The following is a 6267-nucleotide window of genomic DNA, read 5'->3' on the forward strand; positions in this document are numbered from 1 at the left end:
GAGGCCTTTTGAGAACTCACTGGCTTCGGGTTCTATCGAAACTCTGAAGTTAAGCGAGTTTGCATGAGAGCAATCCCAGGATGGGTGACCCACTGGGAAATTGCTTGTGAGTTTCCAAAAACAAAACTGTGTGGCGTGGTCAGGGCCCTCACCACATCCCGGGCTCGACTTTGTCATAGCATGATATTGTCCGTACATCCCACATCGCCTAGGGGAGTGGATCATATAAGCTTTATATGTATATTCTCATCTCTACCTAACACGAGGCCTTTTGGGAACTCACTGGCTTCGAGTTTCATCGGAACACTGATGTTAAGCAAGTTCGTGCGAGAGCAATCCCATGATGGGTGACCCACTGGGAAGTTCTCGTGTGAGTTCCCAGAAACAAAACCCCTAAACCCTTTCATCGGGGCCCAAAGCGGACAATATCGTGCAACGGTTGAGTCAAGCCCGGGATGTAGTGGGGGCCCGGGCCGGAATGTGACAATATGTCAATGACATATTTTGGTTTTGGACTTAATCAATGATATATTTTTTTTAATTACGCATAGGTCAATGATAAATACCACATAGACTTTAAATCATTATAAATAGTTAGAATTTGACTTTTCTATCTTACTCTCTCTATGAATGTCATATGGGCTTAAGTTATTATAAATACAGATTTAGATCTTCTCTAGATTAATTTTGTGGGGATCCTCCAGACCGATGGATCTCATCCATTGATATAAATCCAACAGCCAAAATCTCTTATCCTTCATCTTTTCCCCTTAACTATGTTCTTTCTTCCTCACTTCGAAGCTCTTAACCTTGAACCACCAACTCCCCAAATTCCAAATATAATTTAATACCTTAAAATCAGCCTCAACACCGCCACAACCCATAACCCCAATTGCAGGTCCTCACCTTACCCTCTCCAAAATCAGCCCCAACATCGCCACATCCTTCAATTGCAAGTCCCTCGACCTTAAAATCTCAACCAATGTTAACGAAACAAGAAGGAGAGGGGTAATGGGAACCAATGTTTTTTGGTTGCATAGGTCTTTTTCATAACTATGGAAGATTATAGAGAGAAAAATCTCAAAGATGAAGAAGAAGAAAGAGATGACAAATAAAAAGCTAAAACATTAAGAGATAGCAAAAAAATAAATCAGACTTAGAGCACAGATGACCTGCAATTGAATTTTGGGTTTGTTAACAGGGGTAGGGGTGTGGCGGTGCGAGGGAGAAATACGAATTGAGGAGGAAGAGAGACAGAAGAAGAGGCTTTGACCGTTAGATTTCTCTCCCTATGGAATTGATCTTGAGAGGATTTGAATCCTATAAATAGCAAGGTTATAAAAAACGCTAAGCGCTAGTCGGGCGGTGAGTTGGGACCTAGTGCCTAGGCGGGCTAGGCGGATTTAAGTATATTTATTACAAATTAATTAAATTTACCATATGATATAAAAACAAACATGAAAAATATGTTATTTCATAAAAAAATAAAAAATAAATAAAGAATCGCATATTTGATGTTAGAGTTTTAAGCATAGTACGGTGTGGTCTTCAAGAGAGGAAAATCTAAAAAAATCCCCCTCTCTATTTAGGATTTCCAAAACAAAACAATTTAATTTTTAAGAATAAAATAATAAAATAAAATATTTTGAATAAAATTAGTATTTAATGTTTTTTTTATATCCCTCCACCCAACCTCCTTCACATCATCCAAGGTTCCAATCCGTGAAGCCACACCAAAAGATTCATCCCACGGTTCCCACCTCTCTCACATAACCCAAGGCCCCAATCTATGTCAGACATAATGTAAAAAAAAATTAAAAACAATTGAATGATAAGAGTCGGGACACACACACCAACACATTTGAAGCATTGGAAAACTAAACGCCTTAATTTTGGTTTTTTTTTTTTTTACGTTTCTTCTTCCTCCTCTCTCACTTCTTCATCTTCTATCTTGCTTTTGCTCTATAAATTTCCTCCTTCGATGTGGTGCAAGTTTACAATCTTAACTATTCTCTCTCTCCCATCCTCCTTTTTCCCTTAGATCTTTTATTTTTTGCTAAAGATACAACAACGATTGGAAACGAAAGATGTGACGCCGACAACCATCAAAGACCAAAGAGTCAATTCGCCAGAAAAAAAACTACCGCCTAGACCGCCTAGAAAGTGTCTAGGCGGGCGCCTAACTCCTACCCGATTCAGTCGGACAATTTGGCCCAAATCGTAACGGCACTCCATCACCTAACGCCTAAGTGGCCGCCTAGGCCGATTTTTAGAACACTGATAAATAGTTAGAACATTTATATTCTATCAATCTCTCACCCTTCCTTTACATAGAGGAGTGTGCTCAACTCAGAAAAACGGAACCAGGAAATGGACACTGCATTGCAGTGTTTAAATCCAAATGTAAAATACAAAGCCAGGAAACGGACACTGCATTATTGTCATGTCCCGATCCCAACATACGTCCAGGATTGACACGTGACGTCACCAAATACCCATATCTCTAACATACTCCGCCTTCGGGAAATGGCAAAACACAAATTAAGATCCAACTGCATAATAATTCTTCACAGACCTTATGGATGCATCTAACATTCTCGTTAGACTGTCTACGTACCCTAAATAGGGATCAAGCCATTCGTAGTTCATTATTCCACTACATTCGAATATTCATCACATAAATTGTTATGTCCCAACAATATACCACAATGCATATCATGCAATATTTCAAAGAACAAACGACGAAGCACAATCATAACTCTAGCCATATTTATCAATAAGCCTAATCATAAGAATAACAATGATATCCAACATAACAATCCCACATGATAATTAACATTTCCACTTCATCCATCAGATAAATCATCATGTTTCCCACATAAAATCACAATTCATAGCATGTAACATCTTAAAGAATTAACAATGCACAATATTATTCTCTAGAAACATTGATCAACTAAAATAATCATAATAACAACACTCATATCCAGCATCATTCCACAATCACTTCAAGTAACCAATTCCATGAATCAAGGAGGCGCGATATTCACATTTAATTACGTTAATTAGTCAACAATATCACATACCAATGCACGAAATTTAATAAAGGAATTCTACATAATTCCATGCCTGGATTCCAAGTAATAACATGGTAATTCTAATTTATAAACATGACGTCTACTGTGAGCAATTCCTACTCACATGAATCTAGGTCGAACTAACTTTATGGAAATGAACAAGAGTAAGGATTCCAGACCAGTCAACGGAATCTAAAATATCTAGTGTTTCTCGTAGTCTACCCAAATCCATCACATGTATGATCAGTGCCTACATCAGGGGAATGGTGCACTGGCCAACCAGAACTTAGATAAAATGCGAAGCACGGGTGAGTGACAATAATACAAGTATGTGATATTCAATAAAAGAAAGACCATCGATCACCATTTATAAAACCTCGAATATAAAATCATATTTTTACGAAATCATAGCTAAGTCACTGGAAACTCTGAATGAGTCACCCAGACATCCATCGGTTTTTCTAATTCAAATCACAAGATTCTCAAAAACCATTCTTCATATATACATTAAAAACTAGGGCTAGATGGATGCAGTTCAGCCGAAGCCTACATAAGTAACCAAACAGGAAGTGGCCCCTCAAAGTGGATTGACCAAGCAGAGCCACCCTAAGAAAGTAACCAAGCAGGCAGTGACCCCCAATGCGGATTAACCGAGCAAAGTCACTCCTACAGCTGTTAGGAAGTGATCATCCAATGCGGATTAACCAAACATGATCACTCCTAAGCATCCATGGCCATAAGGATCGCCCAACACGAATTAACCAAGCACGATCCATATATATTAGGTCCCCCAATGCGGATTAACCAAGCAGAACCACTAGTGACCCCCCAATGCGGATTAACAAAGCAGGGTCAAGATAATCAGGTAAGTAGTGACCCCTCAATGCAGATTAACCAAGCAGAGTCACACCTACAGAACTGTTAGGCAATGATCACCCAACGCGAATTAACCAAGCATGATCACCCCGCAATATAAATGAACATAAGGATCGCCTAATGCGGATTAACCAAGCATGATCCATATATAGTATGGTCCCCCAATGCGGATTAACCAAGCATGACCAATGCAGATTAACCAAGTAGAACCACTAGTGACCCTCTAATGCAGATTAACTAAGCAGGGTCATAGTCCCCTACTAGCCCTCAATTTACAAAGAATTTCAATATGCAATTCAAATCACTTTCTCAAAAATATTACCAATCCATGAATCAAATCACATTTAATAAAAATATATCGATGGCCAATTATAACATAATCACATTTTAACGGAAAACACATTTATAAAACCATGTCATATCCACAAAGGATATTAATATAAAGAATCAGGTAATCACCATACACATATATTAAGGTCACTCACCGAGACAAGTCCGCAAAGCTTCACTAAGTCTCTAGTAATACTAATTTTAGTAATTCAAATGGTTCAAAACCTGTTGACCAAACATCAACGGTGGGGTCCACACCCTAGCACTTTAATCCGGAAGATCCACTTATTGTATTTTAGATTCGTAACTTCCTAAGGTCTACATTATGCTCATAGAACAACATACCAAATTCTCATCGAGATCCGACAGCCGGATCTCCGCCACCTTCTAGAATTAGGTGGCGGTCAACAATTAGTTTTACGAACTTAGAAATCCAATTCAGGAAGATCTGTACATGGATTGCCGATTCGTCAATTCCAGCTATCCTCAAATATTACGTTCTATAACGCATTAAAGTTTGGTGACAATCCAACGGTTGGATCATCGATTCAAATTTTGATCAAGTGATGTATCATAATGAAACTAACTTTAAACAATCAAACCACTTCATACGGATATCAATGATGAATTCAGGGCATCTAATTGGACTTAGAAAGACATCGTCGGTCCACTAGCCATGCACTACCGCGGGTGGTGGTCGGGCGTCCCAACTCGCCGGAAAATTCAACTATTTCAAAAAATTATCAAATTTTGCAGGTAAATAGATCTCAGTGAGTGGAGCAAGTTTTATACCTGTGGCCAAGTCCAATTTGGTCGAGAAAAAAAACTCCAATTGCCCTCGAACCTGCCGGAAAACCTAGAAATGGGTGTTCCTCGATTCATCACCAAAACAAACTCTGACACCTCATCCAATGCTTGGGACTTGTTTCAGGGGTTAAAGGGAGTCTATTGGTAGTGGTGATCGATGGTAATCGTTGTCAGAATCACCATAACATGAGAAAACTCGCCAGAAAACCCTCGGTACTTTGTGGCTTCAACCTAGAAAATGGAAATCTACCACTACAGGGATGTAGGACTCGTCAAGAGCTTTCCATGGACACCAAGATCACCAAAAAGGGAAGTCGGATGAAGGAGATATGGCCGGGTCAAAAATGATTACTCGCGGGTCAAAAATGACCCAACTCAAGTCTCTCTCCTTTCCCCTCCTTGCTCTCTCTTCTGATTGGGTTGCTTCTCTCCTTTTCTCTCTCGCACTCTCTCCTTTCTTCCTTCTCCCTTGCTGCCACTTGGCAGCTTGTAAACATTTATTTATTTATTTCCCAACAACTAAAACGTCTCTAATTTCTTCGTTATAACTCCATTTCACGAACGGTTTTCGCCTACGCATTCGTGAGATCAAGCTCTATTCGAAAATATAAATTACAACCTCAAAAGGTCTACGAAATTTAAATAATTAATTTCAAAACTTCTACCCTCATAACTAGTTTAATTAAAACCTAAATTCAAATAAATTAATATAAATTCTCGAAAAAATAATATATGTTTATACCATACTTGACTAATCCCGAAACTACCGAGCACCGGGCAACGTTATACCGTCAAGGACCCAAAAGAGTTTCCCTCCAACCAGGAGGCCAATCATAGCGCGACACGTGTCGACATCAGAAGCCAATCATAGTGTGACACGTGTCAACATCAGAAGCCAATCACAACATGACACGTGTCAATGTCAAAACAAAGCTAGAAACTATCTTCTATAAAAGGAGATCATTCTCCCACAATATTTCCTAATGTCATTTGTACTAAATCATTCACTAGTACTCACAAAATGAGAGTTTGAACCTATGTACTTGTGTAAACCCTTCACAATTAATGAGAACTCCTCTACTCCGTGGACGTAGCCAATCTGGGTGACCCAAGTACATCTTGTGTTTGCTTCCCTGTCTTTATCCATTTACGTACTTATCCACACTAGTTACCGGAG

Source organism: Malus sylvestris, chromosome 10 (assembly GCF_916048215.2).
Source record: "Malus sylvestris chromosome 10, drMalSylv7.2, whole genome shotgun sequence".
In the NCBI taxonomy this organism is placed as follows: Eukaryota; Viridiplantae; Streptophyta; class Magnoliopsida; order Rosales; family Rosaceae; genus Malus; species Malus sylvestris.